The sequence below is a fragment of the Sapajus apella genome, unplaced genomic scaffold (assembly GCF_009761245.1).
Source record: "Sapajus apella isolate SASKATOON/1434 unplaced genomic scaffold, GSC_monkey_1.0 scaffold14, whole genome shotgun sequence".
Classification (NCBI taxonomy): Eukaryota; Metazoa; Chordata; class Mammalia; order Primates; family Cebidae; genus Sapajus; species Sapajus apella.
The window spans coordinates 19,541,332-19,565,617 of NW_022436954.1; the positions used below are offsets into that span (position 1 = coordinate 19,541,332).

Sequence of the window (24,286 nt, forward strand, 5' to 3'; positions counted from 1 at the left end):
TCTCTGTGATAAACTTTTCTCCCCTCTCCAAGATCCCAGAATCTCACCTCCTACCCTCTTCCATCAAAGCCTCATTGCAGATCCACCAACTCCACTGTTCTAGATCACTTTACCCGAAAGAAAACTTCCTCTTTTTAAACTCCCACAGCACTTGACACATCTTTATGTCTATGGCACTGTACCACTCTATTTTGAATTGTGTTTCCTTACATCTACATGTCTTAACTTTTCTGTAAGATTCTAGGCTCCCTGCCAGGCAACGTGCACAAGGCTAGTGTTCCATAGGCATTTGCAGACTGTTTGAATGATGATCGGCATTTAGTTGGTCTAAAAAACAGCAAAACACACAAGACTTGGACTGCTTTCCTGACAACCTTGTTTCTCAAAAGTCTTTATTTATAAGTATAGTATCTTACACTTTCCTACACTAACATCTATTAGCCACTGACCTGTTTACAAATCCTGTTCGTAACTAGATTATTCTGCTTTAAGCCTACAACTGTGAAGCAAGAAAACCATATACAGTCCATGACAATGTTTCTGTCAGCAATGGACCACATATACAGCTCTGGTCCCATAAGATTACAATGGAGCTGAACAATTCCTATCACCTAGTAGCTGTCATAATGGAATGCATTAATCATGTGTTTGTGTCATGCTGGTGTAAACAAACCTAGTGATAGAAAAGTAGAGCACATACAATTATATAATACATATATATGTATTATGTACACATGTAGTATACATACATATATGTATGTAGCTTGATAATGATAATAAACAACTATGCTACTAGGTTATGTATTTACTATAATACTATACTTTTTATCATTAGAGTGTACTCCTTCTGCTTTATAGAAAAAAAAGTTAACTGTAAACAGCCTCAGGCAGGTCCTTCAGGAGATACTCCAGAAGAAGGCACTGCTATCATAGGAGATGGCAACTCTGTGTGTGTGATTGTGTCTGAAGACCTTCCAATGGGACAAGATGTGGAGGTGAAAAACACTGATATTGAGGATCCTGACCTGGTGTAGGCCCACGCCAATGTGTATGTCTTGTATCTTTGTTTTTAACAAAAAAGCTTAAAAAGTAAAAAATAAAAATTTAAATTTTAAAAATAGAATAAGCATATAAAGAAGATATTTTTGTACAGTATACAATGTGTTTCTTTTTTAGTTATTGCAAGAGTCCAAAAAATAAGCAATATAAGTTTATAAAGTAAAAGGGTTATAGTAAGCTAATTTATCAAAGAAAAAATTTTAAAATAAAGTCAATATAGCCCAAGTATTGTGTTTATGAAATCTATAGTAGTGCACAGTAACATTGTAGGCCTTCGCATTCACTCAGCACTCACTCACTTACCCAGAGAAACTCCAGTCCTGCAAGTTCCATTCACAGTAAGTCTCCTATACAGATGTGCCATTTTTAATCTTTTGTTTATTTTTAAGAGTCAGGGTCTTGCTCTGTCACCCAGGCTGGAGTACAATGGTGTGACCATAGGTCACTGCAGCCTCTCACTCTTGGGCTCACGTGATCCTCTTACCTTAGCTTCCCACATAGCTACAGGCACATGCTACCATACCTGACCAACTTTTTTTTTTCCCCTGTAAAGACCAGGTCTTGCTTTGTTGAACTCATGGCCTCCAGCAATGCTCCCACCTCGGCCTTACAAAGGCTGGAATTACAGGCATGAGATACCATACTTGGCCTTTTTAATCTTTTGTACCATATTTTCACTGAGTACTTTTTCTATGTTTGGATATATTTAGATACACAAATGCTTACCACTGTGTTATAATTGCCTATAGTATTCAGCACAGTAACATGCTATTATATATAGATTTGCAGCCTAGGGGCTATAAGCCATACCATATAACCTAGGTATGTACCGTAGGTTAAACCATCTAGGTTTGTGGAAGTACACTCTGTTGGTGCTTGCACAACAACAAAATTGTCTAGCAACACATTTCTCAGAGTGTATCCCTACCATTAAGTGACATATGACTATATATGAGTATAGCAATAAGTTGATGGCAGTATCATCAGATTTCTCAGATTAAGGGCTCAAAAATCTCTTAATGAGACTATGCTTAAGAATGAAACTATGTAAAGTCACTCAGTACTCTGCACCTAAAAATTTGACTGGAATCTATTTCAAAAGAATACAGATAACTGTTACATCCGTGTATTCATTTTTAAAATAGCCAACTCTGGGCTGATGTAAAAACCAGCACACCATAAAACTAAAAACATTCTTAGGCCAGAATACGCCAGGTCTAGAGATTCTGAAATCTGCAATGTACAATGTCTTCCTTTTCCAGATTCTCCAGGTGTTGGAGTTTGTAATGGATACTGTTAGTGCACCAGCCAGATCCTCCGTTCCGGCACACAGGTACTCATTCGATCCTCTCTTGCCAGGAGTGTTACCTGCTGCCAGCTCAGGACTGAGTCTCTCGCAGTAACTGCTCTCAGCCAAAGGGGGCTGCCTTGCTCCCCTGGGCAGTACATGTCTAATGGCGAGGCCACACTCAGGGACAAAGGCCACACTCAGGGACAAGTTGGATTTCCTTACCTTACCTCTCTCTAGGGCCATCCTACGTTCAGGGCCAATGGTATCAGCTACAACCTTTACTATCCACACTTGCATTACAGTTCGACTTCTCCCTTTGCTCAATTCTGCTTCTTTTGCTTCCTCACAGGTGTTATTCCTGAGAATCTTCTTGAATACACCTCACATACACATGAACCAATATTGATAAAATTAACAAAAGTCCTATCTTTTTCAGATTTCCTTATTTGCTACTGAATGTCCTTTTTCTGATCTAGGATTCCATCCCGGATATCACATCACATTTAGTCATCATGTCTCCTTATATGACAGTTTAAAATACAACACTGTCTAATTTTGTATATCTTTTTGTAAAAAGTCTATTTTCTAACCACACATATAATAGCTTAGCTGGGTATATAATTATAAGCAGGAAATCATTTTTAACAAAAAAATTTTAGACAACTCTCCACTGCCTTCTAACACAATTATCACTTTTAAATGTTTCACCATTCTTATTTCCCACTATTTGTATGTAACCTGCTTTTTTTGTCACTGGGCCTTTTAGCATCATTACTTAGTCTGTAGGACTCCATCATGAAAATATACCCAAATGATTGGGTGTTTTTCTACTTACTGGTGCTAGGCATTGGTAGGCCTTAAAATTCATGATCTTCAGTTCTTTGAAAAGTTTCTTATGTTAACTGTTGGCTAACATCTGCCTCACATTTTTCTCTTTCTAGAATTTCTATAAATCAGAATTTGGACTTAATAGTTTCTCTATTAATCTTACTTTTCTTTTTGCTCTATTTTCCTGTAAATTTCTTCAACTTTATCCTCCAAACCATCTATGTACTTTTTAAATGTAGGCTGTCAATTTTTCTACTTTGAAGAATCTTCCATATTCCTACTGCTCTTCTGCACATTCTTACTCTTTCTCGTTTTTAACAGTATCTTGTTCTTATTATAGATCCATTATCTAATCACTGAGGACATTAATTACAGTTTGCTTACATATTTACATTTTCTTCTACTCTTTTTTTTGAGACAGAGTCTTGCTTTGTCACCAGGCTGGAGTACAGTGGCGCAATCTCGGCTCACTGCAACCTCTGCCTTCTAGGTTCAAACGATTCTTCGGCCTCAGCCTCCCGAATAGCTGGGACCACAGGTGTGTGCCACCACGCCCAGCTAATTTTTTTGTATTTTTAGTAGAGACGAGGTTTCACAATGTTGGCCAGGATGGTCTCGATCTCTTGACCTCGTGATCCACCCGCCTCGGCCTCTCAATTTCTTCTACTCTTTATATTCTGTTCCTCTAAGTTCTTTTTTGATTGTTTTGGTCACTGTCACTCTCATCTTGGCTGCATTAAAATGTCGATTAGAGTGCATAGGTGGGGTGACTACACCGTGGCCCTCACTACGACCCAATCGATGGGCAAATCAGCTTTTTCATTGAGGAATCCACAAAAATCCTCACAGGTGTTATTCCTGAGAATACTCCTGAATATACCTCACATACACATGAACCAATATTGTCAGTATCTGTCTCTTCTCTGGGGCCCTTCAGCATCTCTTAAAAAGCATTCCCTAATTTCCAGTCTTCTGGCTGCCAGGCAGTTATTAGTTTGCAGATGTCATCCTCTGTTCTCACTCAGGTGTCTCACCTTGGGGCCTCTGCTGCTTAATTTCCCTGAGCCTCAAGGACATCTGCCCCACCCCTGTCTTTTGAGGTACCTGATATATCCAATTCCTGTGTTGTTCTGGGATCCAAGGGACAAACTTGCTTGTTTCCCAATGGTGGCCCCACTATGAGGACTCAGTGTCTGCTCTGGAAGTCAGTTATGACTCCACCGCCTTCAATAGCTGTGACTGGGTATGAGGGATGACAGAAGTTCCCTAGCTGCATCAAAATGGAGCTTTCCATTTCTTATCCTTCTAACTTTTAGAGAACATTTCCAAGAGATGAAAGGCCAAAAGTATTGCTGCTTCATCATTTTAAAACTAGAAGCACTCAGGTTTCCTCTTAAGCATATCATACCAAAGTAGACTTACTTTAGTTGAGAAATGATACTAAACACATTTAGGAAGATTTATGCCCAGCAAGAACACTTGTTCCTATCTCCTGCTAGCAACTATCAAATTCAAATGAAACTAACAGTCTTCCGAAACCATTATATGTATGACTATTGAGAATACAATGATGTATAAGGGCCACACTCAATATTAGATATTCTATAAATTACCCATTTCATGGTTAGGACTTTAAATGCAAGCAAAAACAATATGACTTTATGTTGTACAAATATTAAAAATGTAACCTCTGATATTTTAGATAGATAAAAATATCACTTTTCCATTTTCTCATACTTCTCAAAACCAACTCCAACACTGCCCAGTTATGTGTAACATTACCTCACAAGTAAATATTTTATCTGAGAAAACAGAGAAGTGCAAAAATTATTTAAAGGCATTAAAAAAAAAAAAAAACTGGAAATCCGGAGCTTCTCTTAGCCATCTCTATAGCACCACTGTATTTCTACAATAATTAGTGTTATATACAGTGGTCAGGCAAGGGGAGACCAAGTATCATTTCCCCAGCAAAGGAAATGACAAAGCCTTTAGATCTGCAAGTTACATGATGAGTAACGTATTATATTTGCAATAATGTACAAACATCACCAAATTTCAGTCAATTATGAAAAAAAGTCTTATTCAACAAACATGAAAAAGATTCAGATGTGTTTATTTAAGAGAGTGGGAACAAGAATTGTCCTGCTTTTGGTTTTAAAGGTATTTCCATGGGGTGCAGTGGCTCATCCTAACACTTTGGGAGGCTAAGGTAGGAGGACTGCTTGACCCCAGGAGTTCAAGACCAGCCTGGGCAACATAGTGAGACCCATTTTCATTTAAAAAACAAAAAAACTCAAGAAAATCAACCAGTGTGGTGGCACATGCCTATAGTCCCAGCTACTCAGGAAACTGAGACAGGAGGATCCTCTTAGCCCAGGAAGTCGAGGATGAAGTCAGTTATGATTACACCACCGTACTCCAACCTGGGTGACAGTGAGATCCTGTCTCAATTAAAAAAGAAAAAAAGACATTTCCTTTACTTTACAGCTATATATCTTCCAAACAGGAGTAGTAGAGATAGCAGGTGTAATTGAATAGAAAATCCCTCAATCAAGTTCAATAATTCCTTATTTTTATAAAATAATAGTGTGACTTTTCACTATTAAAATGAAACTAATTGTCTGGGGAGTCAATTCTTCATCATAAATTTTAGAAAGGTAAACCAAAGCATACCACCTTAAATCAAAAGTCTGTTGGTAGTTGCTTCTGGGGAATTAGGGAAAGATGGGAAAGAGATTACTTTTTATAGTTATCTTTACTCTTTGCATTTTTTAACCACGTGCATGTACTGCATTTTTTTTTAAGTCCTTTGTGGCCAGGCGCAGTGGCACATGCCTGTAATCCCAGAACTGGGAGGCAGAGCTGGGTGGATCACGAGGTCAGGAATTGGAGACCAGCCTGGGCAACACAGTGAAACCCTATCTCTACTAAAATAAAAAAAATTAGCCGAGCATAGTGGCAGGCACCTGTAATCCCAGCTACTTGGGAGGCTGAGGCAGGAGAATTGCTTGAACCCAGGAGGCCGAGGTTGCAGTGAGCCAAGACTGCGCCACTGCAAAAACAAAAAAAAAGTCTTTGCTACTATGAATAGAAAAATGGTGAAAACTGAGCCAGCAGACTCATCTACTTCAATTTCCCAAAATCAGGGTGGTATTGCTTAAATCAGTGTTTCTTGGCCTGGCACAGTGTTTCACTTGGGAAGCCGAGGCAGACAAATCACCTGAGGTCAGGAGTTTGAGACCAGCCTGACCAATATGGAGACAACCTGTCTCTACTAAAAATACAAAAAGTTAACTGGGCGTGGTGGCACATGCCTGTAATCCCAACTACTCAGGAGGATGAGGCAGGAGAATCACTTGAACTCGGAGGCAGAGGTTGCAGTGAGCCAAGATTGTGCCCATTGCACCCCAGCTGAGGCAACAAGAGCAAAACTCTGTCCCCCCCCACAAAAAAAGAAAAAAAAATTAGTGTTTCTCAAGGTCACTTAAGTTTTCTTAAAACTGAAAAATTTAATAGAAAACATGATTACTTAATTACTGTTTACTTCTCATAAAGGACCATCAGTTTCAAGTAACATAGACTATTAGTGTAAAAAACATATAAATGTCAAAATTAAAAAAACATTAATCAATGTGGTACGTAAGATCATCTCTTGGTTCATCTTTGGGAAACACTGATCTAAACACTCAGACCCATATAATATCATGAAAACCAAATAAAACAAACAGCAGCTTCCAAGTCATCCAAATCTGAAATACTGCTTGTTTTTTGTGTTTTCTTTTCTTTTTTTTTTTTTTGAGACAGAGTCTCATTCTGTTGCCCAGGCTGGAATGCAGTGGTAGCATGATCTCGGATTACCACAACCTCCACCTCCTAGGTTCAAGCAATTTTCCTGCCTCAGCCTCCCGAGTAGCTGGGGACCACAGGCACGTGCCACCACACCCGGCTAATTTTTGTATTTTTAGTAGAGACAGGGTTTCACTGTGTTGGTCAGGCTGGTCTTGAACTCCTGACCTTACGTGATCCATCAGCCTCAGCCTCCCAAAGTGCTGGGATTACAGGCGTGAGTCACCATGCCTGGCCTTTTGTAGTTTCTTAAAATGAAAAAACTAAGCATTCACAGCAACACTGAAATGATAAGATCCAATGTGCAAAATCTACTCTGGGGACACCATCCTTCATGTGTTAAATGCACAAGTGGGCCAGAGCCTGCTGGCTGCCTTCCTTAATATCCATTTTTCCCTTCTTCCTTTATAAGAGAACACTGACTTTTAACCCAGAATATTGTGGCCTGGAATAAAGACTTATATACCGGCTAGGAGTGGCCATGTGATTAATTTTAGGGAACAAGATGAAGCAGGGTTGCGAAGGACTTTGAGAAAGTCTGCTTAACTGAAGCTGACTTGGCAGAGAGAAGCCTCTTTTGCCCTTCATCTAGCCAATTCTAAAGTGATAGCTGGAGCTGGAGAAGTCTCTTAAAACCATGAAATAATCTTAAGGGTTGAAGCCATGGGCTCAGAAAATGAATGGAACAGTATCATGGGAATCAAGGTCCCTGATACCCCTGAATTATCACGCCATTTTAAAATCCCAATCATTTCTTCTTTTATTGCTTGTCATAAAGAATCAAACATACACAAAAGTTCTAGTCTTTAAAGTGCGTGAAAAACAAACTTCTGTCTTATTAAAGTAACTATGATAGGCCCAGAAAAGCAAGCATAAACTGTCAACAAGATAAATTATGAAAACAAAATTTTATTCACATCATCATAAAAATATTTGCTCAAGGTATGTCACTGATATCACCCAGTTAATTCCGACAACTATTACCTCAATCTACGCTACCATCCCAAACACAAGGACCTGCGTGAGGAATCTTTCATCCCTCCTCAATCCATGCTATACACAGTTAAAAATTATCTTTCTCAAACCCTATTTTTTTTCTGCCAAGAAGTTACATTTCCCTTTTGCCAACTATATAAAGCCTGAAACAAATTCATTCACTTCTTCCCATTGCTACCACCTAGAGCTGCCATCATTCATCTCCCACAAGAGCTCCTGTAATAGCTTTCTAAGGCATTCACCTGGTCCCACTCTTACTCCTCTCCAATTCATTCTCTACATCGTAGCCAAAACAATCACTCCAAATGTAAATGTGAACTTCACTTCCCTGCCTAAAACCTGTTACTGGCTTCCCACTCCCCTCATTCTTCACAAGGTCTTCCGTGAGCTGACCTTACTATTCCTACCACTTTCCTCCTTCCACTCAAGCCTGCCCCAGTTGTGCTGAAATTTTTCCAGTTCCTACAAGGTAACATGCTTTCTCTTCACAAATGTTCCCTACACCTCCAACATACACTCAGCTATGGTTTCAATGTGCTCCTTCCAAAAGTCAGGTGTTGAAACTTACTGGCCCATGTGACAGTAGTAAGCCGTGGAGATATTAAGAGGTGATTAAGCCATGAAGGCTCCTCCCTCATGAGCGGAATTAAGTCCCTTATAAACGATTCTTAACGAAGTGTTCCTTCAGCCAACTTGCCTTTCTGCCTTTCTGCCTTCTGCCCTGTGAGGACACAGCATTCCAAGGAGGCAGCAAAAAGGTGCCATCCTGGAAGCACACACTATCCCTCTCCAGACAACTGAACCTGCGGGCACCTTGATCTTGGACTTTCTGGCATGCAAAACTGTGAAAAAACACAATTCTGTTCTTTATGTATTTTATTATAGCAGCACAAATGAACTAAGACACACTTCTAGCTGTGCTGCCCTCCCATTCTTGAGGTTTTTCACTTAAACCACCTCTTCTCCCCTTGAGCCTTCCTTGACCTCTAGACTAACTTAGGACCTCATACAGAATCCCTGCCCTATAGTACTCTGTACTCCCCCTTTGTGAAAGTTGATCATACAAGGTGGGTCATTCTTGTTATAACCAACTGAAACAGAGACAAGAATCCGGGGGAAAAACCCTTGGGGTACAGAACATTGCTCCAGGAATGTAATTCTCAGCAAGCTGAACCTGCTTGTTGTCACCTGACACCAGTTTCACCTATGTTTGCTGCAACTCTAATTTTGTCCAGAGCAGTTGCTCACCAAACAGGACTTGGCAGCTCCCCAAACCCTTACCCAAAGCCAGTGAACTTTCTCAAAGAGCAATAGGTAACATTTCTACTTTTTATAAAACCTCTAGTTTTCTCTTTGTTCTTTGGAGAAAGTGCTTTTGGTTCATGCTGGAGACTCTCTGTTTGCAAACTAATATTGCTAATAAAACTCTTTTTCCTGCTATCTAGCTATCCTGGTGGTCCTTCGGACAACCGTCAAGACATTCATCATGCAGGATTCTATAAGAGCAGGGTCTGTCTAGGTCATCACAGTCTGCTAGAACAGAACCTGGCAAAAAGCAGGTGATTAATGAGGTTTTACTGTATGAATGGATGAGTAAATGAATGAAGGGAGATTATAAAATGAAAACTAACCTTTTATGATTCTACCCACTGCTTTTTCCACATCTTATTTAGAAATAATTACGCAAACCCATACATTCTTCAGCCTCCCCTCAACATCCAGAATCAATGATCTACAAGTGAAATTTTCAAGAAATGTAACAGAGAGAAGTTTAACTTTATGATAAACCTGTAGATTTGCACTTTCAAAGAATTCTGAGGCTGTCCTTGAAAAGTGATGATTTTGGGGGAACAACACACACTGGGGCCTGTTGGAGAGGCTGGGGGAGGGAGAGTATCAGGAAGAATAGCTAATGGGCACTGAGCTTAAGACGTAGGTGATGGGATGATCTATGCAGCAAACCACTGTGGCACACGTTTACCTATGTATCAAACCTGCACATCCTGCACATGCACTCCTGAACTTAAAAGTCGAAGAAAAAAAGAGAGAGACAAGTGATGACTTTCAGTGCTAGGGAGAACTACTGTACTCATAATGTGCCAGTGATCTAGTCCAAGACAGAATTAGACAAAGGGGAAACTAACCGCTTTTGGTTTAGTAAAACATGCTAAAACATGTTTTACAAAAAAATGCTAAATTACCAAAGTAGTGACAGTTCACTATTCTTGTCACTAAGATTTGCTTCTTCATTTAACATGGACGTCCTCAGATTCCATTTTGCCATGGAATAAGTGGTAAGTTAAGGTAACTTCTATATATTTAACAATATACAGAAAAAAGCTATATGGTATCACCTGGAACCCTGTGGGTTGCGATAATACATATGATGGTCACGGGTGGCACTAAAGTAGAGGAGGAAAAGAAGGGAAGAGGGAAAAGGAAGATTTTTTTTTTAAAGGCTTATGTCTTCATATACAAATATAACACCAGAACCCAAATTTACAAGCCGTTGAGAAGATGGAAACCGACAACTATAAAGAATAGCCCAACTTGGCATTCAGAAGTGTCTAGCTTGCTAAGGATTATATAAAATACTGGCAGCTGACCAGCGCTCCACTTCCAGATTTTATACAGTCAACAAAAATACTTCAGTCTGTGTAGGTTAAAAATATTCTACTCGTTTTGTCCTCAACTTGCCAGGAACAGATATTTTTAGTAAGAACCCAATCAACCTTATCAAAATCAAACATCAAAAATAGACTAGAGGAACACTGAAAGCAAACTCACTATTTTTAGCTCTTCTGTCTATTCCCTGCCACTACCCACAAAATTCTGACTGTAAAGTCCATGCCTAAGAGCTTCGTTATTCCAAGCAGGTTCTTTCTTATGACTCTTTTTTCCCCGGAACACCTGAATGCAGAAAACACTCGATTGATTAAAGATTAATACTGCCGCAAACCACGACAGCTGCCTTTCCTCTGAGTGCTCTGGGAAGAGGGTGGTAGGAATAGAAAATGATAGAAAGCTTGCATCAGTATTCCTCTTGGGAATCTATTACATGGAAAGAAAATTGCTATTTCAATTCCCTTTTGTTGCTAAAAATAGCAGTCTCAATTGATTCAAGCAAGCAGTGTAGGGGCTTAGCAGTGCTGAATTTAGAAACCACTGAAGTCCCTGAGAGCAAATGCAGACGTAGTCTTAACACACGCCAGCTCAGATTTAACAAAGAACAAAGAAGAGAAGCATGCAGGGTGCAAGTTAATAAAACAGCAGCAACTTCCTCCATTTTGATTAAAGACAAACAGTGAAAGTGATGCAATATAAGACCACTCTAACTTGTTCTCCTAATATTATAAAAATAATTTTACAGAAAAATATTAGTTTATGCATATACCCGGATATTGGGGGCATTTTCCACAACCCTGTGGTATGAGGACGCACACATCTTTCTTCAAGAACAGATGACTATGGAAAGAAAATGCCCAGTTTGCAAATGTCCTGTCCCAGTACAGAGGCTCCTTTTTCCCACTTAGTCCTTTCAGGTTCCTCACTGAGCAGCCCTCTCTTCTACCCTTTACTCCCCTTCTTTTGACCCAACAAGATACTGGAGACTGTTCTACTTGCCACTTAAAAACCTAGCAAACCCAAACAACAACAATAACAAAAATTCAAAGCATCTACAGGTCCAGAACAGAAAAACAAAAACAAACTGTGAAAAGCACGATTTGCTTAAGGCAGTTACTCCCCTAGGCCAACTTCCAGGCAAGGCCCTGTGATTCCTTTTGGTGGCACCATAATCCAAAAATGCCTTCTACCTGATTTTTTCACTAAAAACCCTTCCGAATAATGATTCATTTTGGTTAATGCCACACCCTGTTTAAAAATGCAAACCCATGTATAAGGATTAAAAGGCTATCAATCTTTATGCCGCAGTGTGATCTAACTGATTCGAACTACTTGTGGCTTCCGTTGGGAATACCCAAAATGTAAGAGTAACATGGAAGGGGCCTCACGAGAATAGGAATTCTAACTGGGAACAAAGCAGTTGCTACTTTTGAATCACCGGACCTGGTAAGACACCACAATGGAAAGGCTTCTGCTATTTTAGTGCAAATACAGTATGAGTGTTAAGAACATGGGCACTAAAATCAAACCAGCAAGGTTCAAGCCTAGATTCAAATCCCAACTCTGCCACCTCTATTTAACCTCTATTGCTAGTTAACCTCTAGCAATAGTTAACCTCTCCTGTCTTGGTTTCTTTATTTGTAAAGTGAATACAAAACTATCTGTCCCACAGAGTCACTGTCAAAATTCAACTAAATGTTCATAATAGCACCCACCGTACTGGATTCCTTGCAAATTAAATGGAACAATGTATGTAATGTATTTAGAACGAGACCTGGCACATAATAAATTCTCAATAAATGTTAGCAATTAGACAAGGAATGCCAGAAAGTAGAAGGGATACAGAAGACAGAGAAAACGCTAACTAAGGTTAGCTATGACATCAAAACTACAGCAACAAAAAAAAAGCAGGTAAAATGGATTTCGTCAAAACTAAAATTATTTTGTACATCAAAAGATTTTATCCAGAGTGAAAAGACAGCTGATATGGTTTGGCTCTGTGTCCCCACCCAAACCCATCTCCAGCTGTAATCCCCATGTGTCCGGGGAGGATCCTGGTAGGAGGTGACTGGATCATGGGGGCAGTTCCCTCATGCTGTTCTTGTGATAATGAGTTCTCAGGAGTCTGATGGTTTACAAGTACGTGGCAGTTCCCTCCTCAATCTCTCGCTCCTGCCACCATATAAGGCATGCCTTGCTTCCCCTTTGCCTTCCACCATGATTCTAAGTTTCCTGAGGCCTCCCTAGCCATGCAGAACTGTGAGTTAATTAAATCTTTTTTTTTTAAATAATCGACCCAGTCTTAGGTCGTTCTTTACAGCAGTATGAAAACAGACTGATACGACAACCCATACATAGAATGAGAGAAAACATTTGCAAATCACCTGTCTAATAAAGGTTTAGTATCTAGAACACATAAATAACTTCTGCAACTCAGAACAAAAAGACAATCTAGTTTTAAAATTGTGCAAAGGACTTGAATAGACATTTATCCAAAGAGGATATACAAATGGCCAACAGGTATATGAAAAAAGCTTAACATTATTAGGGAAATGCAAATCAAAACCACAATGACACACTAGATTGTCCGTAATTTTTTAAAATGTAAAGTGTTGGTAAGAATGTGGGGAAATTAAAGCCCTTGTAAACTGCCAGCAGAAATGTAAAATGGGGCAGCCACTAAGGGAAACAGGTTGGGAATTCCTCAAAAAGATCAACAGAATTACCATATGACCTGGCAATTCCACTCCTAGGTATATACCTCCCAAAAGTGAAAACCAATAATCAAAGAGAAACTTGTACATGAACGTTCCTAGCAGCACCACTGCCATTAGTCAAAAGGTATAAACAACTCAAATGTCCAACAAATGATGGCTGGATAAACAAAGCATAGTATATCCATATAATGGAGTATTATTCAGCCACAAAAAGGGATGAAGTACTACTGATACATGTTACAGTGTGGATGAACCCTATATATGAACATCATGCTAAATGAAAGAAGCCAGAAACAAAAGGTCATCACTGTATTCTATTTACACGAAACATCCAGAATAAACAGGTAAGTCCATAGAGAAAGAAAGCACATTAGTGCTTGCCGGTGGCTGTGGAAGGAAGAACAGAGAGTGCCTAGTGGATATGGTGTTTCCTTTCTGGGTGATGGAAACACCTTGAAACTAGATAGAGATGAAAGCTGCACAACACTGTGAATGTACTAAAGCCCCTCTGAATTGTACACTGTGGTTAATGGTTAACTTTATGTAATCAGAATTTTACTTGAATTTCTTTTAACCATCCTCCCACGTTTTCTTTTTTAGGGATCTGAAGGCATTTTACCTTTATTGCCTTCACTTAATAAGCCAATCGTGAAATTGCTCAGTGATTTCTGGGGTGGAGACAGAAGGAAGGTGGTGTTAAGAATCACTGGGGCTGTGGCACAGTTGGCCCGCGGAGGTGCAGACAGGGTGGACCCTCACTGGGGCAGCTGGAGGAGCACAAGGCAGGTGCTATTCCGAGAGTCTGAGAGCGGGTAGGCGAGGTCCTCCGCAGCTTCCAGCTTGCGCAGCTCAATCAGGCCGTCCCCTGCGGTGGCTAGTGAGTTGGTGATCAGCTTCGCTGCCTTGGAATTGCCCTCAGCAGAGATGATGGCAGCCTTTTTCTGCTGCTTAGCCTTTTCCATCACAAATCTGGCCCTCTCTGCTTCCTGCTGAGCCACCTGCTTGGTTTCCACCGCTTCTGTGAACTCCTTCATGAAGGTCAGATGTGTCAAGGACACATCGTCCAGGATGAGCCCAAAGGTGGCTGCTTGATCCGTAAGGTCGCGGCTCACCTGCCTGGAGACCAGCTCGCCGCAGGTCATTAGTTCCCCAGCATCAAAGCGAGCCGCCACTGACTTGAGGATCTCGGTAGTGATGGACGGCAGCACACGCTCATCATGGTTCCCTCTGATGCTGGATAAGATGGGAGAAAGCTGGCTAGCGATGGGCTGGAAGAGGATGCGCAGGGTGATGTTGACAATCTGTAAATTTTTGCTACCAGTGATGACTGGGACATACGTGGTGGAGAACGGCAGTCAAAGATAACTGGTTTCTGTACCCACGGGATGAGAAAGTGAGTCCCTTCCCGTACCACAGTGTCCTGTACTCCACGGAATCAGTCATAGATGACGGCTCTGTGCCCAGCATCCACATTATATACAAGGCAGAGTTCACCAGGCCTCCTGCAACAGCTAAGGCCAGGCCAAACTTGCCGATGGACTCAAACACTTTGGCAGCCATGTTTTCCTCTGCTGGACCCTCTCGCACCTGCTTCCACTCTGGCCTCCACATGAATTCCCCCCAAACCCCTTTTTCAAAAAGTTACTAAAGATTAGCCTTTTATCAAGGGCTAGATCAGGAAAGGGACAGAAATTGCTATTTTTCTTTGTGTATCGTTCCTTGAATTTGGGAAGCAAAATTCTAAGCAATGTGTCACTCAATTTACACTGCAGAATACAGAGAAACCTAAGTTCAGACTGCTCCTATGGGTAGAATAGCCTTTAAATTTAAATCTAAATGTAGCAAGTGCCTAACATGTGCCAAACACAGTAGCAGATACTTTACAGACAATCTCTGTTTTAACTGTCCCAAAATTCTATGAGGTACAATCAGTAGTTGCTGAAACAACCCGAGGAGGGTAGTAAATAATAAGGCCTGGTTACAGCATCTAATTTAACACATGAAGTGACAATCTCAGAGAGGTTAAACGACTGGTCACTCATCACATCATAATCTCATCACCAGAACATAAACCCAACTATACAATACAATATTGCTTTACAAGCTAGGAACTATCTATAACAGATGTATTTCACAATAAGGCACAGTGCATACACAAATACTCCAAAGAGTACCTTCCTCATTAATCTGATAACGCTGAACCCAACTTTATTTTTGATTATCTTTAACCAATGTTTTAACTCCAAAGAGTCTACCTGATATTTCCCAAATAAAACATGCCAGGGAATCAGTTCCATGTTGTGCCCAAGTCACTCTTCACCACGGAGAATGACATTTTTCTTTATTCCACATTTCCATCAGCCACTTTTTAAATAACCTGAGGCTAGGCATTGTGACCCATGTCTGTAATCCTAGCACTTTGAGAGGCCAAGGCAAGAGGATTGCCTGAGCCAGGAGGTTTAGACTGCAGTGAACCATGATCATGTCATTGTACTCCAGCCTGGGCAATGGAGGCTATCAATTAATTAATTAGTTAATTAATAACCTGAACTTCAGCTGCACACAGTGGCTCACATCTGTAATCCCAAGCACTTTGAGAGGCCAAGGTAGAAGGATCACTTGAGGCCAGGAGTTCAAGACCAGTCTGGGCAACAGCAAGACCCTGTCTCTACAAAAAATAAAAAAGGTTAGTCAAGCATGCTGGCACATGCCTATAGTCCCAGCTCCTCGAGTGGCTGAGGAAGGAGGATTTCCTAGGCCTAAGAGTTAAGAGGATACAGTGAGTTATAACTGGGCCATAGGGCTTAATCCAGGATGACAGAGGCCCTGTCTCTAAGAAAAAAAAAAGATCCACCACTGATTCCAACCAATAGCCTTACTGCTGCCCCTTCCTTTTGCAGTTTCAATGAAACAACTAACCAGCAGCATTTCTTCCTGATAAGAGACCACCAACCATGGAGTGTGTATTAGTCTGTTCTCACGCTGCTGATAAAGACATACGCAAGACTGGGTAATTTATATAGGAAAGAGATTTCATTGACTCACAGTTCAGCATGGCTGGGGAGGCCTCAGGAAACTTACAATCATGGCAGAAGAGGAAGCAAACACATCCTTCTTCACATGGTGGCATCAAAGAAAAGTATAGAGCGAGAGCAGAGGAGAGCTCCTTATAAAACCATCAGATCTCATGAGAACTCACTATCAGGAGAATACCATGGAGGTAACTTCCCCCATGATTCAATTACCTCCCACCAGATCTCTCCCACCACATAAGGCGATTATGGGAACTACAACTCAAGATGAGACTTAGATTGGGAGGACACAGCTAAACCATATAGAGTGGTTTTGGCCAGTTTACAGAGGAAGCACAGTAAAGGTTTTTGTGTGCTCTGCTTCATCTTTTGGTCAGAAGGCCAAAAACTCCACCCTGAGATCATGCTAACGCCACCATTTTTTGGACATGGGTTCCATGCCATGGAGAGGTCTGAAGCTCAATTGCACATGTGCACATTTTTTCCTTCCATAAATATTCATGATGCCTCCTAGAGCTTACTGAACATATATACTTGGCCACCCGGCTCAGCATAAATTCCTATTCCCTTTGCCCCTCCCTGGAATTGTCTATGTCCGACTTCTGGTGGGATGCTTTGCTTCCCAGCCTGTCAGAATGACCACCTTGCAGCCTGCAATCCTTTATAAGAAATAAAGCTCTCCTTTCCAAGTTTATGACCCTCTTCATTCTTCAGTCAACATAGTTACATTAAACATCTCCTTAGCTTATAAACAGTATGCAAAAGCACCAGTAAGACAATAGTGTCTACTACACAAGTGCCCTTGAAATACTGTGTATAATTCAGGTATAATAAAAGTGAAAGAGGTGTAATAAGACCTACCTGGTAATTCTACTAGTTAACTTATCTTCAATGGTCCACATTTATATCCACCAAGGTAGATAAACATAAGGAAAGATCTAAGCATAAGGGAAGGAAGGACTTATTTCAACCTAATTCATCCAGTTTAAAATCTTAGGCTGGGCATAGTGGCTCACACCTGTAATCCCAGCACTGTGGGAGGCTGAGGCAGGTGGATCACCTGAGGTCAGGAGTTCAAGATCAGCGTGGCCAACATTGTGAAACCCCATCTCTACTAAAAATACAAAAATTAGCTGGGTGTGGTGGCATGCACCTGTAATCCCAGCTACTTGGGAGGCTGAGGCAAGATAATCACTTGAACCTGGGAGGCAGATGTTACAGTGAGCCAAGATCTCACCACTACACTCCAACCTAGGTGACAGAGCAAGATTCTGTCTCAAAAACAAAAAAAGAAGAAGAATTTAATAATATTCTTCATAAAAGGAGTAAATTCTCCAAAAACAGAGATCCTAGATTTTATTCACACTGTCTCACCTCACTAAGAGATTTAGAAATTAGATTTAGAAAGCTATTCTCCTTTTAAGCCACCAGGCTTATCACAGTAACACTAAAATAAAGTCCTATTTTTGGGCCAGCATCTCCTAGACAGTAATTACCTCTTCTTTAAGGATTAAATATATGTTAAAGTTACACATTTAAACATACTGATACTGAGGCCCACCATACCCCTAGGTACTTTAACCTGGAAGAAATCAATCTACTTGTCATGCCTGACTCAAGCCTGGTCAAGAACTTCAAAACAGCCTCACCAAAAGATAACTTAATAAACAATTTATACATCTTGAAGACCGAAAAAATAATGGTAGTATCAACAAGAAATGTGAGGAAAGAAAGGAAGAATGCTCATCTATTCTCACCTAATTTTTTTTTTCTCATCCCTGAGGAGTCAAAACCACGGAAGCTCAACACAATTCCTTCTTGTTATACAACATCTGGCTGGATCCTCTTTCTACTTTTTGGTAAACCCCCAGACTTCCAACAAAATTATGTTAAGCAACTTAACTACTAACACACTTTTCAAAATGAACACTCAGTGAGATTCACTTCCAACTAAACCTTTTTAAAGGGCCTTCATATAATCCAACATATTTTTTTTCAGTTACAGAGATTATACAGTACATAAAACAGTAGTGGATTGACCAATAGTCAGGAAACTTATTTTCTGGTCCTGGTTCTGCTAGCTAAATCCACCTGGACCAGTGGTTAATATTTCTGAGCCTTAGTTTCAGCATCTTTACAATGTAGTCACAAACTAAATGAACAGCCAAGACCGTGTGAGTCCATGACTATGATGAATATAAAATTACAGTAATTTCTTTCATCTTTTTATCTCATAAAAAAAAAAACACATCCACAAGTTTTAGAAACAGTATAAGTCAAGTCAGAGCAGTGATTCAATAAACCTACAGTTAACTAATCTTCAAAAATTTAAAACAGAATGAACACGAATAACTGAAAAAAAAAGAAAAACATTTTGATTATTTTTACCTTCTCTGCCACAGACCTTTAACAAGAAAAGAATAAAATTTGATGCTAGTTTCTATGACATTTATTTCTTCTGTGAACCCTTACATAGAAGTCCTAAAGACTGGTGAAATAATTTTTTGTTTATCATTTGAAATTTGTTTTATTCAACTTCTTAGATAAATAACCCTTTCAGATGCAGTGGATGGGCAGCAGGTATAGCTGACAGTGAGCTTCATGGAATCAAAGAAAGCATACTTTCCTCCCGTCAAGAAGCTATCTCTCACAAGCAGAACTTCAAAGTCTAATTTAAATGTCTTCTTATGTACTTTTCAGTGATTTCATTGCTTTACTCACATGGCTTTTTAGTCTACGAACAACGCATCTTAAAAATTGCCTGGTCTCCAGCAAAAGTTTTAAATGTAAATTATTTAACAAAGTTTCACTCTCTGGACTAGAGCTCAAAGAGAGAAAAAGCAACTTCTCTGATGCCTGAAGTTATAGTTGTGCTGTTACTAACCTACTCACCTACTTTGCAAATTACTTAATTAAAAAATTAATACTATCTGCTATTTAACATTTTGAAAACACCTTCAATCCCTCACAAGATTAGGATACTACTAAACATATCAACTTGGCATTTTATTAAATTCTATTAGATGTATAGTAGCCCTCGTTTCTCTTAAATTGCCATTGATTCTTAAGATGCAAGGATATCTGAAACAATTCTTTAAATGTCATGACTTTCTATGCCATGTGCTGGCCCTTACTAACTTACTACTCTATTGCCTTTCCCTTTTAGTTTGTCAGAATGAACACGGCCCTTAAGACGCTGGTATGTGGCAGCGCTGTTTACAATACCAACATTGAAACCATAAGGGGCCACTAAATATATTATAATGTGTAATTATAGAGCATATATAGCACACATAATAGCATATAGATGTAGTATATAATGGTCCATACTAATCTATTATATCCATATCTATATATTATATATAGCAATCTATATTACATATTATGGCATATCAATACAATAAAACACAATACAGCTATCAAAAATTGTAGAAATAATAACATGTAATTTTTAGTTTAGAAATCTTACAGAAATCTTGTGTTCATGGCTCCTGACTACCTGATGACCAACAAAGTACTGTCATCAAAATTCCATTTTGAGATGACTCAAAATGCCTCCTCCATTTTTCTCATATCTGTTCCCCTGCTGTCTTTCTCTCACCTAGCCTCATTTATTCAAACTCTGTCGTTCCCTTACGGCCTAACTTAAATGGGCCCTCCTTTACAAAGCTTTCTATAAAGCCCACCTTCTAACATGGTAATAACTTACATTTTTATATTACATTCTTTTATTTGTTTGTTTTTGCCTCTCTCCTCAATTAGAATGTAAGCTTCATGAGGACAGGAATAACTGCATTTTGTTAGTGGATGAATCCTTGTGCCTAGAATAGTATCTGGCATATAGATTATCAATAAAAATTGTTGAATAATAAATTTTCAATGTGGCCTATGTCAGACTTATTAGATTAATAAATCTTTATCTGTTTAAGCCACCATAGTTGTGTATTCTGTTACTTACAGCTGCAGACATTTCTGATGTTAAAGCATTATAGAATATGCACAGAATATTTATTATCCCCATTATTGTTATTACAGTTATGAATTCACCAGCATTTATTATATGCTTACTATGTGCTAGGCATGATGTTCAGTATTTTTAGCACACTGCTAAATAAGCATCATCTTATTTAACCTTTATAGTAATTTCTGAAGTACATACCAATTTTATAGACGAAGAAACTGAGGCTCGGAAAAGTTGAACACTTTGCTCAAGGTAACACAAATAGGAAATGACTGACACCAACAATCAATGCAAATTTCTGCCTCCAGTGCCTATACTCTTACATGGCTATACTGCCATGTCTGTGAAATATGCATTTTCCTCTTAAAATCACTATAAGCTCTACAAAGCAGGAATCCTGTTCTCCAACCCATGGTATCTCCCAAAGCAATTAATATATTAGGCCCTCAAGTAGCTACTCAATAAATATTTGTTACAGAGATAGACAAGTGAATACCAACCCTACTTTGGGAATCTGAGCTTTTATAAAAAAGAGACATGAATATACATTGTTAAAAAAAATTAACTTACTATATTCACAAGTATGTGCCCCTACTTTCTCTTGATTGCAGGAATTTTTCTTTGTTTTGGTTATATCTGTCACTCAAGCATCTGGAATCAAAACATCATCTCTGCTATGTTCTGAATGGTTGTGTTCCCCCCAAATTCATAGTTGAAACCTAACCCCCAAGGTGATAGTACTAGGAGGGGGCATTTGTGGATGATTGGGTCAAGAGGACAGAGTCCTCATGAATGGGATCAGTCCTCTTCGAGGTCTGAGAGAGTTCATTTGCCCCTTCTGCCATGAGAGGACATAGTGAGAAAGTATCATTTGTGAACCAGGAAACAGTCTGTCACCAGATAACCAATTTTCCACGACCTTGATCTTGGACTTCACAGTCTTCAGAACTGTGAGAAATAAATTTCTGTTGCTTATGAGCCACCTGGTTTGTGTTACTTTGTTTTAGTAGCTCAAACAGGCTAAAACAGGCTCCTAACAAATTAAATAACTGGTGCTCTATGTATTTAAAGATAATGATGGATTTATTTTCAATACATGGCTTTCTGCCACATATGGTAACCCCTAGGCACTTAGGCCGCTATTTTTTTATGCAAAGTATTTTGTGCCAGTCCCTTGTTGGGTAAGACAAGTAAATAAATACACACACACACACACACGAAGAAGGCAGCCAAAAACTGACTGGACCCATGAAGAGGGTCCCCAGTGCATGCATTTCTCTTTTCCTTGCCTTCAGCTTAGTGATCTATAACAGCTTCCCATATCAGACAATAAGTAGAGATGTGTAAGCAGCTGCAGATAGATGAATGAACTGGGTGATGCTGAAAATCTGTGAATTGAAGCATCTAATACATGAATTGAAAAAAAAAAAAAATTCTCCTTCTCCAACAGTTGTATGAACAAATCAAAAGGAAAAAAAAAGAGTTGGAGGGAAAATGAGACAAAGAACAAAATCTGGTCTATGTGGCACATTTATAAAACTGATGGTCTGTCAGCAAGACACTGATGAATATTTTTGCAGGATAAAAATGGCAACGCAGGTCTAAAAATAAACCACTGCGCTGCAGACCTGTCTGGTTCAGCTACACCACTGGAATATAAACATCCTCACTAGTATATTTTGACTCAAGGTTTCACAAAGAAGGAAAAATCGAATGTTTTGTTAGTAAGACAAGCTATTTTACACGGTTTTAAATCAGTTATGGTCTCTACATAGTACACACTGAATTTAAGTGTAATGATTTTCATTTTCTAAAAAAGGTAAAATAAATGGTAATGGCAGTAAGCCACTAACTAACCTTTTATAAAAGGCTATTTCCTCCCAACCAATTATAATAAAATAGAGTGGTATTATCACTATCTCATAATATGGAAATATCCTAAAATAGAAATTTAAAAATAAAATTATGAATTATTTCTAAGTTGACTTGAATGGCAGATCTAGTCAAAATGCTATCTCCAAATGGCTCTTGAAAAGGGGTGAAAACTCTATTATTTCATTTTGCCTCCGAATTTACAATAAAAGCTACTACCTCAAATGTAAAAGTGAATTTACTGTCCTTTACAAGTAGCACTTTAATTCATCAAATCCATTCACCTTACTCAATCTTGCCTCAGGTAGTTATGACTCTGGTCTTAGCTAAATAGTGACTTCAGTTCTAAGTATTACAAACCTCTGGAAGGTTCTCCTAGAACATTCTGATTACTATCATGCCAACTTTTTAAGTAGTAAAAATGAATTATTTCTCTGTAACAATTAAATGCGAATAATAAATTATACTTGATCCCTTATGACCACACTGAATTGGAATAAATAGAATAAATAGAAATAAATAGAATAAATAAATAAATAAATAGGAATAAATAGAAAATAAAAAATGGCCATTTTGCTTCTACGCTTGGCCACTAGTCTATTCATGGTACAGCAGCCAGGGTCATCGTTGTAAAAAGTAAATGGCATTACATTACTACCCCATTCAATTCCTTCAGTGACTTCCCATTACTCAAAATAGCACAACACCACATGGCTAATTCTTAATTTTTTTTTTTTTGAGACAGTTTCATTCTTGCTGCCCAGGCTGGAATGCAATGGTGCAGTCTCAGCTCACTGCAACCTCCGCCTCCTGGGTTCAAACGATTCTTGGGCCTCAGCCTTCCAAATAGCTGGGATTACAGGTGCCCACCACCATGCCTGGCTAATTTTTCTTGTATTTTTAGTAGAGACAGGGTTTCACCATGTTGGCCAGGCTAGTCTCGAACTCCTGGCCTCAAGTGACCCACCTGTCTTGGTCTCCCCAAGTGCTAGGATTATAGGCCAATTCTTAAATCTTTTGTAGAGACAAGAGCTTACTATGTTGGCCAGGCTACTCTTGAATCCCTGGCCTAAAGCAATACTTCCACTTCAGCCTTCCGATGTGCTGGGATTATAGGTGTGAGCCACAGTGCCCAGTCTCACTGCCTAATTCTTGAGAGCAGATAGCTACACATTAAAATGTAAATACATCCTCCAATATATATGTGTATACTTCCTCCACTGCAGCTTCTATGCCTTCCAAGTAATGGCAAAGTCTTCTAATGGAGAGAAGAAAAAAAACATATAAAGAGCTGTAAGATGAAAATAATTTCATTTTAGGAGTTTTCATTTTCAACCTTATTTTTGTAGTAGGATCACAAAGTTATTAGTGGTCAAGAGAAAAACTCTCAATCCCCACTTCAAGCTTGCTCCTCTGTCAGAACTCCCCATGGGACCACGCACTGATTCAGTTGCTCAAGCCAAAAGGCTCAAAGTTGGCTTTGATTCCCTCCATTCCCATATTCAATCCTCCATAAGACCTGTCTACTCTTAAGACATACCACCTATGACCACTTCTTTAAAAGTCCCATGCCCTGCTTCAAGGCCCCATCATTTATACCTCTCCTAGATGACTGCAAGCCTCCTTAACAACCATCCTACTTCCACCCTTCACCACTAGTCTATTTACTGCACAGCAGCCACAGATATCTTTGCAAAAAGGAAATGACATCACATCCCTAGTCCTGTTCCATTCCTTCAATGACTTCCCATTACTCAGAATAAGATCTGAAATTCTTTTTCTGTCCTACAGGATCTCTCATGACCTCGTTCATGCCCCTCTTCTACTACCGTTTTCTCCTCTTATACTCTCGGCTTTGCCTTTCCCCAAGTACCCTTAGCCCAGCCCCATCCATGGATCATTTCACTTGCTATTTCCTCTGCCTGGAACACTCTGACCCCATGTTTGGCTCCTTCTCATCACTAAGGCCACTCAACATCATGTCTTCAGAAGAGGCCTTCCTGACCACCCTATCTAAAACATGCCCACCCCAACTACCCATTTACTAGTCACTTTCTAT

General features: G+C 39.4%; 1 protein-coding gene and 1 pseudogene across 4 annotated transcripts in view; both read right to left on the minus strand.

Annotated features, from left to right (window-relative positions):
* Positions 1-24,286, minus strand: part of HSD17B12 (hydroxysteroid 17-beta dehydrogenase 12) — a 164,056-nt gene that overhangs the window by 111,959 nt on the left and 27,811 nt on the right. The window lies entirely within an intron of this gene.
* On the minus strand, positions 13,942-15,869 carry LOC116555094 (annotated as a pseudogene).